The following is a 14216-nucleotide window of genomic DNA, read 5'->3' as shown; positions in this document are numbered from 1 at the left end:
TTTTCTTTTCCTCTACCCAGGAAAACTTAAATTTTAATTTGTTTTTTTCCCTGACAAGAACTGCTTTTCCTTTTTTTTTTTTTATTTGATTTTTTAATGCTACAGTGCCGGTGTCCATTACAAACCCTATCACTTCCCTGGCCTAATTTATTTTAGTTCTATACGATCATCTGTCTGCCTGATGTGTGTACATGTGTTTTTGTCTTCAAAGTACACGCAGATTACAATTTTCGAAATATTTTGACACTGATGTGTTTTGATTTAAGGATCGAACGATTACTCCTCGCACAACGCCCCATTTTAAAACAATCGTTACATTAATATTAGTGAAAATCAATGATGATAAAAATAATAGTTCGGTATGAATGCCTTGGGGCCATTTTTTGGGCCACTTCCATATAGCTTTAGAAATTTTTGTTTGCGGCAATTAAGGGCAGATTTTAATATTCTATAATGACAATTGGTTCAGATAAATGATTTGATGTTTAGTTTATTTGTTAAATATTTGGATCAAATTAGTCTATTTTTCAAACCTCTCACGTACGAGATCTCGCGAAACGTAATTCTTCATGTGGTCACAAAGTCGACTTTTTCGCATTTCCTGAGCACTACAATTTCACTATACCGGACTTTGACCACGACACTCGGCTTTTTGGAAACTATCCCATATATATGATGTCTGAGAAGTAATTTTTCATATGGCTATAGTTTGTAATTTTTAATCAATTCAGTTCGGTTTAAAGTCGGCGAAGTGGCAAAACTTCCGCATTTAGTTAGTCTGACCATCATTTAAGTCAGATTAAGGGAATCTTTCACATTTAAAAGAATATTATAAACACTGCGAAATATGTAAATATTATTTTAACTGATACACTATTCTCTATAATACTGCCAAAGTCGCATAAATGCGGATGGTTAGCAATTCATATGATATCGCATTTAATATCATCAACAACTAGTGGTGGATATTAAAAATTCGGCCAATGCTGAATTCAATCTCCCTTTGCTTTTTTTAAAGTTTCTTTATTTATATAGTTTATACATTTTCATTATCTTACTAAGGAAATAAGAAATCAATTTTTATGTTATATATATATTTATATATATATATATATATATATATATATATAACATATATATAACATGAAACTAAAAAAAAATATATATATATATATATTAAGCAAAAAGAATCAAATTTGTGTTTTATATGAAAAATATTTTATATACACAATAAAAAAAAAAAAAAAGAATTAGAAAAAATCTATACATTTTTTTAAATATGTTTTTTGCGAAAAAACTTTTTCTACACAATATTTAATATCACACAAATGTTTTTAAAAAAATAACTTAAATAAATCTGAAAAAAACAAAACAAAATATATAACGATTTTACAAAATCTTAGAGACAGCTGCAATAAATATTTAATTAAATATAAACACACTCACACAGACATGGATTACACAGTTTAACTAACCCTTATATGCTATACATTTGTAAGGATAATAATAAAACACAAAAAAAAAAAAATAAATAAATAAAAGAATTTTTAAAAAAAGCACTTTTTCTTGGAAGAAAAAAAAAATTTAATATAATTATAAATATAAAAAAAAAAAAAAAAAACGCAAAAGAGAACAAAATAAAAATAATCCTTTACATGATGTTAATTAATTATGAAAAGATTTAACTAAAAGCTGAGGATATAAAGAAAAAAAGATCTTACATACATTGATAAGCAGTTTACAATACATTTATACATATACGTACATATATATATATATACACACACACACAGATAGAGAGAGAGAGATACACCCACACCTACTACCTACATGAAAACACATGAAAAACAGAAGTTGTATTTAATTGAATCGTGTTAAACTGAAATTGAACGTAATTCCCTTTTTATTATTATTATTATTATTATTATTATTATTATTAGTGATAATAAGAGAAAAAAATAAGAAAAACTAAACAAATGAACAAAAGACACATAGACACACACACACACACACACACACACACACACCATACATACACACACCATACATATACATACTCATGCACACACAAACGCACAGATACATACAAACACATACGTATATATATGTTGCAATTCTATTTGTCATTTGATATCTTATTGATGATGGTGACAAACAAAAATGACAGTGAAAGTGACAATGTAGGGTGGGCAGCCAGCCAACCGGGCAGACAAGCAGATAAATTCATTTACAGACTAATATATACACGAATGACGATATAACATGTTGATGATGATGATGATGATAATGATAACAGAATACAATCACATATATAAATCTATTAATTGAAAAAGTTTTTTTTTTTAAATTTTTTAATAATTGTCCTTAAAAAATAATAATTAACAATAAAACAAAATAAAAATAATAATAAAAAAAGAATAAAAAAAATAAATAAATAAATTTTAAAAGATAAAATAAAATTAAAAATATGTCTTTTTTTTGAACATCAACAACAATAATAATAAAGACATCATTAAATAAATGTGTATTATATTTACAGTTTAATAAAAGGTTCGGTAATAATATTATTAATATTAAAATAATAATAAGGTAATAAATAACTAAATCATAATTAAACATTATTTAATAAAACAAGTTCATATAAGAAGAAATAATTTTATTAATTATATTACAAAAGCATGGGCCAATGGCCTTCAGTGTTAAATTTTTATATTTTTTTTCATTTTTTTTTTTTTTTTTTTATGGTTATAAATATCTCGGTTTAAAGTGCCTTGCAACACTCGTTGTACGCAGGAATCCTTTATTACTTGAGAAACGCTTGAAGAGACTAGGTTTCTGCTCGAACAATGCTTAATAGCTTGAATATTGTCGCCCAGTGCCTGAGGGAATCTTTCCCTGTTGCAACCCGTTCTGCTCTCCAATAATTACACTTGAACAAGTGAAAATGCCGGCGATATGTATGTGAAAAGATCTATTATATTCGTTCGTGCTCTTAGCTCTTCAGCTTTATGATCCTTATGAATCCCGTCATCTTCTTAGGTTCGGAGCGTCATATGGTGTTCGGCATTATACAGTGTTCGCCAAACGCCTGGTATCTGGTAACGTACATGGCCACGCATTCGCATAGAATATGATGACACCTCGCAGTAGCTGCATGAATCGATATCTGGAATATGAATATTCTTCAGGTGGTACCTAAGGTAGCTAAAATCCGTGTAGAAACCGGAGCCGGATGAAGCTTTCAGTTTGCGCTGGTTCTATACTTTCCAATGCCAATAGCAATGATGATTTTTTCTGTGCCCATTGCGACACTAGGCTTTTTATGTGGTTCCTTGGTGTGTCATAGAAGCGTTCTGGGCCTATTAAACGCCTTAGGATTCTCCTGTCGCCTTTCATTATCTTTCACGCTTGAATGTCTTTCTTCTGCTTTAGCTTTTTAAAAATTCTAATGCACGTGCAGAGGTGGCGTAAACTATTACTTGATATCTTGAGGGTGTATGTCTCAGCGATATGGTATTTTGGACCATCGAATGGCATAGGCCAGTCTTCAGTTGCATCAGTGTAACATTTTTGTGCTGTTACTCCAGCTTCAGCGATATGACCGTCCCGTCCCGTCCAGATTTTTCCAATTAGCGGAAGAGTACTTTGGTTGCAAGCAGGCTCCTCTATGAAGTCCTACCTATTCACTCGTGGAATTTTCATTTATCTAACATTTAATGGTTACGATCGTTCTACACTGTAGTTCGTTGTATTTATATTTTTTTATATACATAATTATCGATAGGTCTAGTACTCTGTCCTTTTTTTTTTTTTGTTATATAAAAGTGAGTATAGTACGTGCAGATGTCAATATGTCAGATATCAAGACCGGTTATTGGTCTACATAAACGAAGTAAGAAAATTATATTTGTTTTAGAATTAAGAATTTTCGATTGCTATCAGTTCGTCTTAATGTGAAAAGGTATGCGAGAGGTATGCGTTGATCGGTCAGAGTCATTTTTTTATAAAAATTTCTTACACATTTATGGTAAGCCGCAGTAAATAATATGTGCAGCACAGTTCTTGTCAGTAATAACAGTAACTCTTTTAGTGATGTGGAAGAATTTTTTGAAAAATTTTTACTTAATTTTCAAATAGGAGACCGACAGACATGACCGAATCGAATGATTAAAAACTCTATATATAACTAGTGTTGTATTGGCTTCACAATCGGAAAGAATAGATTTATTATAACGAAAGTGAAGTTTTGTCACGAGAGTGACAATATCACTTAATCTGAATATTATATATAGATTAGTAGTTGATATTAGTAGACCAAGTCGAATGTCCAATGAATATGTTTTCGATCGATGACTACGAATAGCTGGAAAGGTACAAAATGCAACAATGACTTCGTTTGTCTTCACAAATCTCTAGGATAGAGTTCGATCACTTCTCGTCGGAAAAGAAATTGTTTTTTTTTTTTTGTTGTTGTTGTTGTTTTTAACTAATCGATTCGAATAATTGTGGTAACAAGGAGTAGCAATTGGTTTAAATCATGGCTAGCAAAAGTTTCAATATTTAAAAAAAAAAAAAAAAAAAAAAAAAAAAAAAAAAAAACTAAAGAAGTCGTTCATTAAAAAGTCTCTCTCTATAAGTTCATCGGCCAATTGCTACCTAGTATTTCCAAGTAAATGAAATAAATTATGACTACAGTTCCATGACGAGTCGAGTCGAGTCGTGTCGACTGTAATAAACGACAGAATAAGCGATGGAATTTTCATATGTGTTAAGTGCTTATGCTTGATGTTTTATTTAAATTCCATTCTTTCTTTGTTCTTGTTGTTCTTTCTTTGCAAAACTATTGTAAGCCGGCAACAAAATGAAAGCGATTTCTATTCCATTAGTTGAAAATCAAATGCATACATGAAAGTGTGTTGGACTATGGAGAAAGAGGAAAAAGAAGACATTGTGTTGAGTTGTGCGTTGTTTAATATCGATGCTTTAAACGTATGATGAAAACCTGTTGCGAGACCTATGTACTCGAATATGAATTAAGTGCTTTATGTGAGGAGTGTTAAGTGAGTGTATCCTTAACTTGATGTCGAGCATAATTATATAAATTTCCTATGTAAGTTGTACTAAAAAATTGATGGGGGTTAAGCAACCGATTTTGGAAATAAACTTTATTGTTATTATAACGAACATTGCCGACAACAGCCGGCACAATTGAATCGATCATTGAAGGCAAAATGAACGAATCAATTAACAGAATGAGTGTTTGAAAATGAAACGAATTGAAGGTATCAATCCAACACATCAATGATGATTATCTTTTTAATTGACTATCATGTAAATAATATTTGCATTGTGTGCGATTTAATTGCAAACGTTTAATGCTTGCACTCAATAACGCGGATGAAAGATATTCAACAAGAAACAACAAAACACCTTTGTAAGGGCCGTCGTTCCTAGAAGGCCAATGCGGGTGCACTTGAAAGAACTAATTTGCTTACCGTATAGTTTTACATATATATATATATATATATATATATCATTTTTATGTATATTAAGTATACATTATGTTGGATAATTTGTTTTTGTTGTATTATTGTTGTTAAGAAATTGAAGGGATACATTAATTTTGCTTCTTCTTAGATAGCTGAAGTGGACAGTTAACGTTCACAATGAAAACATTGAAAAGATCATTTAATTTTTTTTCGTACATTGAAAGTTTCGCATAAATCTTTGACCCTCGTGAAGGCTTCGTTGGTATAAAATTGAAAAAAATATATGAATTGAACTATGATGATATGTTTGCTTAGATTTCAAAAATTTTAAAATTCATTAACACCCAACAATCGCAATCTAATTATCTTAAAAAAACATTGAACGCCTTTGGCGGAAAAAAGGAGAAAGAAAGCAAATATCATACGCAAGTACACCCCCGTTCAGCGCGGGGATATAAAGTGCAGTTGGGATGAACCAACACAACTTGTTATCATATTTGCACATGGATCTATGAACATTTCATCTACGGTATATTACACTTACGCAAGAAAGCACACACACACAAACACACGGCTGGGTGTATTTTATGTATGTTCAATATATTGTCGCAACACCGTAAATGCTGCTAGACAAAAACGCCATTTCCTGCCTTCGCATTCATCAAGAACAGCAATAACAGCAACAATGGCAATAATAATAATAACTTTGCGCACACACGCACATATACCTGAATGAATGTTTTTAAAAATGAAATAACAAAAAAAAAAAAAAAAAAAAAAAAAACTTCTCATTACATACTTGCACTTGTACGAGAATGATTATAAGCGAGCGAATATTTTCCCGTTTGAGTGAGTAATAGAGGAAAATATATATATATATTTTTTATATTTATATTGAGTCTGTGCGTAGTATCGCAGCGAAATTCCGACAAATATTGCTTTTATAAATGTTGTTTATTTCTTCCTCATACATGCCTATCGAATGTAGACTGTGTCTCTTCTCTCTCTCTCTCTCTCTCTCTCTTTTACTAACACTTATAATCTACGTCTTCTTCTTTTAAGGAAGTACTTGAAGGCGAAAACAAGTAATTTCCGATATATTTCGGCGATTCATTTTTGAAAAATTGAAAACCCTGCGTGAATTTGATAAAAAGTATGCGTCACGAGCAAATCAAAGATAATACCATAAAAAAAAAAAAGAAGTGTGCGTATCGTTCAAGCTTTGCGAAATTTCGTAGCAGAAATTGTAATCGCACTCGCTTGTGTCGGCTTTGATCCACCACGACCGATATCTAATTAAGTGAAGACTTTAATTCGCTTTCAATGGGCAGATCGTGGCTTTAAGGAAAATACGATATTTTGGTCGTGTACTTATGCGTAAACCTAACATTTGTGTGAGCGTGTGTATATGTGTATATACATGTTTCTTAATATTATCCACTCCCCCACCCCCATTCTTCCTCCTTTTCCTTTTCTTTTTCTTTCAATTTTGTCTGAATTGTGGGTACAAGCATGCATTCAAAAAAAAAAAAAAAAATAAAAAAACAGAAAAAAATAATTTTTCGAAGAAATTAAAGTAAAACAGATGCTGCTCTCGCTATAAGGCATCCCCTTTCGATATTGTGTGAAAGTAAATGACTTTTCGACTTCAACAGCATTAAACTTTGCCTTACAACGGTGTAAAATTGTGTCGTGTTGGTGTTGTTGTTGTTATTATTACTGTTACTCTCGAGTCTGTTGCTGCTCCCCAAAATAAACACGATAAGATAATAATTTTATTTATGGCAAAGTTAATTTTTCGTGTTTTTTTTTTTTTTTTTTTTTTTTTTTTTTTTTTTTTTTTTTTTTTTTGTTTTGTTGATATTTTATTCTCATTTTTTCATACCACGGTTACTGTTGCTGTTGTTAGGGGCCGCAAGAATGATTAAGTTACGGGTTGTAAAGAGTAAGAATGCATGTGCGTATGTATGTATATATGATACGTTTTAATGATGAGGTTAAAACGGCTACTATATGTACATATGTATGTGTGCTCTATCTCTATCTCTCTCTCTCTCAGCGGTTGTTTTTACTGTTGTTGTTGTGCAAATAATGTCGCCCATTTTTATAGCAAGTCGCCCCACTTGCATTAAGTGACAAAGCCTGCATTTTGAGCTGTAGGTATGAGTGCCGATTTATTGTGTGCACAGACAAGATATTCAGCGATGAGTGTCGTCATCTATCTGTGCAATATTCACACACACACACACACACACACACACACAAATGCGTTAGTTGAGGGGCTACAAAATTTTTAAAATATTTCTGTAGTTTTTCATTTTCTTACACGAGCACACACATGCACATGCATATGAACATTTACAATCGCATTAACAGAGTATCATATGGTGTCATTTAGCTAAATTACAAGACTGGAAACAATCCGGCCAGCATTACGTACACTCCCTCTTAATAACTAACTGCACACGTTTACATGCATAAGAAACTTAAAATTCGATTTGACAATCCGCCACCGAGGGGTTATAATACTATTCTTATCCCATCTGTTACATAAAGAATTACAAATAACGTAAGCGACCGCGCAACAGTTTGACTCAAGTGCTTTCCTTCGATTTATGAATTTTCCTAACGAAATCATAAGTATTTGAATAAATTGCTTCATTTCAATTGCCGTATTCGCTTTCATCGGCAAGATGAATAAACATCGGCTTTAGAATGAATGAATTTGAAAATGAAATAAAAATGGAGAGGACTACAGATTGAAAGCGTTTTTATAAATATAAAATTTCATATATGCAATGTATGTCGGTTGATAAAAACTTTTGTAAAATATTCACACATTGAACGCAAAACAGTCCGTAGGTTATGGTAGACGTGTTTCAAAATTTGATATATTAAAGTTTTTGTACAAAGATCTTTGATCTCAGTGTGAAGTCTGGGAAATTTTGTATTTTGTGCCATGACTGCAACTAATTAGAACGTTCTACTCCTGCGATGACTGAATTTCATTTTATTCACTCATCGCATTCTACGCATTTAACATTTGGGTTGTTTTTGTAAGTCTTTCTTCAAATTATTGGATCAGTGAGCGATGATGATAAAATATACGGCACTTTTCTCTTTCACTGATTAGCATGCGATTTTTTTTATTTTTTATTTTTTTTTTTTTTTGCTATCATTAGGATGAGTTGCGAATGTAGTGTTTCTTCTCGTTTATCTCTATTTGTCTAATTAAGAATGAACTATGACTGAGTTTAGTTCTAATTATGCATCTGTGTTATGCAATTTTATAGGGAAGCTAGTATTATAATTTTGATGAAAGTCAATAGATTTAACTTTAAAATATTAATAAACAATAATGAGAAGAGATAATGAGCATTAGTTAAACTAAGTTTCATAAACAACTTTTTTTCTTTTATCTTTATGGCAATCGCATATGTCAAGCGGAATCTTGGAAGTATCTCTAGAATATTCAAACTAAGACGTAGACTAACTTATCTGATCTTTCTTTTTTATATCCATCAGCGAAGGATGCGAGGATTGGAACATCCAGAAGGAAGCCTCAGAGACCCCACAAAGTACATATATGCTCTTGATCAGCATAAAATTCTGAATCGATTTAAGCATATCCGTCTGTCCGTCTGTCCGTCTGTCCGTCTTTGTAATGTTTGTTGTAAACAGTCTTCTGCAACAATAAAGCTATCCAAATCGGTACAAGGACACGCCTAATGGAACAACTCTGTTTTTTTTAAAAGGAATACAAATTTGGTTTTTTTCCCCCATTACTCACAAACACTATAACAAATAAATGTACGAAAATTTTAATGTATAATGTTATGGGCAATTTGCAGTCTGGCAAACCGATTTACTGTTCAGTTCGAGGATTGTAATGGCAATGCCAATGCCAATGGGATGGGATAATCCCTTATGTTAGTCTTTTAGCTTGTTTTAGTTATAAAAATTAAGCTCAAACACTCAAAGGAATAGGAAAGAAAATGAAATTTTTGCATTCAAACTCCATCGTAAAATATTTAATATCAATCTTTAGGCCTCGATTCCGATTAACCGTCAACTTTGAAACTTTAACTTATTGACATCTTTATCTGCGCGACTATGGCTTCTGCGTTGATACTAAAACTTCTTCACTTTCACAGTGCGGTAAGAACTTAGTTTGGATGCCTTTTAAGACAAAGTTTTATTGTTTATTACATTCTGCTATCAAAGAAAGGCTTTTCGCAATTTCGATCTGAATGATTTGAATAAATGTGAGCAAATGATTCAGATTACGACGGGAGCATACATTAATATATATGTCGGGATATGGCTTATATGAGAGAATACGTTTTTTTTTTTTTTTTTTTTTGGTTCTATGCTAAAACTGGCCTGGCCGGCCAGTGTCGGCCTTATTATCGAACATATATGTTTATCCAATATCGAGGTCTTTCGGAGTTGCATAAAACTTAATGGGCTGGCGATAGAAGATTGGCGGAGCAATCTAGTTTTGCAGTTTAGCATATATTTATATATATATATATATATGTATATGTTTAGGTGCAATCAATTTGTCCCAAAGCAGGAGAGCGACGTTGTCATTGTTTAGTTACAGTACAGCATCTTATTTCTTCATGATTTCTTCACCCATCATAGACCGCACCCTAAAATAGTTAATTTTTTTAGGCGGTTCATCTAGAGCTGCAAATTACTTTTGATTTGACGAAATGCAATAAATGGTTTTACGAATGGTTATCTATCGCGATTTTGGTCGTCATCGACGCTTTCGCGTGCAGTCACGATATAGTCTCCGCTATTTGCAATCATACAAGTTTCTGGCACACTTAGATTAACAAGTATAGACTTCGATTTAGATTTTTCAGAAGAATTTCAATAGATCGTCTAAAGTTACCGGTATTCAAGATACAAGAATCTTCTTAAACGATTTGTAAACTATGGCGACTTATGATCAAATGCGATCGTCCGATTAGTTGAAATATTAAAAAAGAAAAAAAAAAATAAATATATTTATGGCAAATGTGACGACATAACCTCAAAGTAGACAAATAAAAATACGAAAAGGATTTTTACTTATTCCCATACTCTCTATCCACACATCATTGAAAAATTGTTTAAAATGTGTGTGTGTGTGTGTGCGTGCATATGTTGTTCCTGTAACAAGCTTAACATAAATACAAATAAAGGTAATAAAGATAAGTAATTGACCGTCAAAAAGTCTAATTCAATTACAAACGATAACAGGATCCAAAAAAAAAAAAAAAAAAAAAAAACGAAAAAAATTTTTTGCGTTCGCCCAACAAAATGCACGCAACGGTAAGTGCAGATAATAAATTAATGATACGAAGCGGATAGTGGAAAACTCAAAATAAACTGTAAATTGGATAAAAATGATAAGCGGTGTGCTTGCTTGTGTTATACTTTAAATAAAATAAGTAAGAAATACGTTAAACTATGAAGCGAATCTTGAACCACTCATCTCATATAAATGAATAGCCATCTTCGAAGTAACATCACCAAGCCATCGCCGGAACTGAACAACCCTGCTTTACAATAGAACTGAAAGTCGGAGCGTTCACCTATGACTATTCCTTCGGAATACTCAAATTACAACAAAATCATAACATACATACACCTATAACCAAGAATACAAACTGTTTTATTTTATGACTAGCGTCCGATCACAATGTCAGAATCTATCCCTAACTATGCTTAGGTCACGCATATTAAAACACAGACGGTAATCGGCAATTTTCACTTGTATAACGTCCTATATACGTATGCTTGCTTTGGGGGATGACATATGGACAAATATGGACATTCATAGCAATGCATCAGCTTTCTGCATCTCTTGGAATATATCGCTGTCTACGAATATTTTTACTTTATAGGATCCTCAATATTCTCTGTTTACACAACGGATATGTTCTTCAGAAATTCGTGTAAAAAAAAAAAAAAAAAAAAAAAAAAAAAACTGTGAGAAAAGATTGTTGACTGTACATATATATAGATTTTCGTTTTTTTTGTTCGTTTATAAAGAGAATAACAAACGCGGTTTACACCCATGCTTCGGTAGCGAATATAAAAACGAATGTTCTTTTCTTTTTATACCCGTCATCGGAGGATAAGGGATATATTCATTTTGTCAAAACGTTTGCAACGTTTGCCCAAATGGAAGCTTCATTACCATCACATTCTGAATCGAGTTAAACATGTCCGTCTGTTCATATGGCTGTCCGTCCATCTATGTAAGGTCTTTTGTACACATTAAGCTATTAACTTTAAATTTGGTACAATCATTGAAAGTTTTTGCCAAATAGATTAAAGGGCACGCCTACAGTACTACGTAAAGTCAGAACACCTCCGCTTTTCAAAAGCAATGAAAAATTGGTTTTCCGCTCATTACTCATAAACGAAAGCAGTTATGTGGACAAAAAACTGGGCGAATATTCTATGGGCAATGAGAGAAATTAACCACGCCTACTCTATAGTATAGAGTGTCAAAATTTAATTTACCATGCCCATGTGTCCATCTGTCCGACTCTGCCTGACTGTCTAGTATCTGCTATAAAGATTCTTCCGTTAACAAATTTGTAAACGAATTTGCAATTGATCCAAATTTTTTAAATGACATAACGCCCACACGCCTACGTGACCAAAGCTTGTAATTTGAAGTTAAAAAAAATCAGCTAAGCTTTCGTTCTTTTACTTTTTTCTAATTTTTTTTTACCATAACCGTGATGGGTATGAAAGATTCGGTGACGACCGAATATAATTTTCTTGTTGTTTCTTTGCTAAAGCTGAGAGGCAACAGTTCAAGTACTCATATTTTTAGGAATTGAAATATAATCAAGAATTTCTTTGACAGCCAGGTAAGCAAAACGATATACCTAGAGTGTATACATATACATATAGATATACATATGTACACGTACATTTTGTCTGTTTTTTCCCCCTTTTAATAGTAAGTAGTTAATTTCCTTGGTTATATTAGCATTCCTAACATGTCTGTTTGGTCGTTTGGTGGCTTTTGATATAGTCTTTAAGGTGTTGCTTTCTGGTAATGTAATCTCTTCGTTTCGTATTGTATTCAAGTACAAGGTACACAATGTCTACATCCTCGCCAGGTCCACGTGAGATAAGAAGGGGCCATATTTCTCCTTAATCTAGTCATACACTCAAGCAGAAGTTAGAAAAAACGATTTGCACTGTTCGTGTCTGTATGCGTATGTGCGTATGTGCGTGTCCGTGTGTGTGTGTGTGTGTGTGTGCGTGTGTGTGAAAAGAAGGTTTCTTCAATTATTTTAGCAAATACAATAATGTAAAGTGCATCGAGTAGTGCCCCACCTACAATATAATACGTGTAGGCGTTTCTTAAAGTATACAAATTTGTACAATTTTGTAACTTTACTCGATATAAAATAAAACAGAATAAATTTAAACGTTTTATTTTTATTTATGTAGATTTGGACTGTTTTTTGGCTTAATATCTCCCATAGATTGTGAGTTAGCCCTATTTTGTCTATTGTTTTACACTGAGGAAGAATATATGTCTTCTACCAGATATATATACCATCCATCGATTGATAATATCAAAATATATATATATATATATATATATATACATATATATATATATATAGCAGGAGTATACAGCTTGATCTCCCATCCATCAAAATTTCTTCAAATTGCTTTTTTTTTGGATGTCTGTCGCCTATCAAAAATGAAAAAACGCCATTCGATGTATGAATAATTGAATTAAAGTAAACTCTTATCATATTTTGTCAATTTCTATGTTTATTATGTCATTTTATTTATTAATTTAATATCAGATGTCAGTCCATCTGTCGTCATCAGTTTTGTGTAATCTTATTACAATTTAATTAAGATTTCAGCACATGTTTCAGCGAATTCAGAGAATTTCTTTCCTCATACCACCAAACAACTGGACTTGTTTTCTACGTTTATGCTTGGCTCATATATAATTTATATACGATGTTTTTGATAGTCTCTTTCGTAATTACTGGGTCTGATTAAATCAACTTCGATTGTGAAGAGGAAAAATTTACTATCAAGCTAAAGCCCAGCTGAGAGAAGAGAAAGTGCTCAGCTAAGCATAGATGGACTCTTTAGTAGATAACAAAAAAAAAAAAAAAAAAATGTTAGCCCCTTTAATTCCTCGCGTTGATTGCGCCCCTGTATGTATAATGTACCTGCATGCAAGCATGCATGTACATAATATTATACATAGAATTTACGTTTATATACCTGCCAGACTATTGTAACCGGCGTCGGTTGTGATTTGTGGTGGATTTGAAAGACTACGAAACTCCAAGTTTTCTTTAAAATGTAAGTAAATAATATTTCTATCACGTTTGCATATATATATATGCATGTGTGAATATGCGCGCGCGCGCGCCCCCTTTCCATTACTTACCTTTAATTCTATTAATATATATAGAGAAAAAAATAGAATTACAACATTTTTTTTTTAAGGTAAAGAAACTCTCGAAGGAATGTTTAACATGTTTCTGACCAAACCGAGAGAGACACGGAAAAGACTATGCATACGTTGAAATTTTAATTTGAAAGGTAAGCAAAAGGTAAACATACCGGAAGTAAAGCCTGTATGTTGGTGTGTATGTTAAATTTGATACCCAAAGAGGTCGTGAACTTGTTTTTTTTTTTTTTTTTTTTTTTTTTTTTTTTTTTTTTTTT

Source organism: Glossina fuscipes, unplaced genomic scaffold (genome assembly GCF_014805625.2).
Source record: "Glossina fuscipes isolate IAEA_lab_2018 unplaced genomic scaffold, Yale_Gfus_2 1, whole genome shotgun sequence".
Taxonomy (NCBI): domain Eukaryota; kingdom Metazoa; phylum Arthropoda; class Insecta; order Diptera; family Glossinidae; genus Glossina; species Glossina fuscipes.
This window is presented reverse-complemented; position numbering follows the sequence as displayed.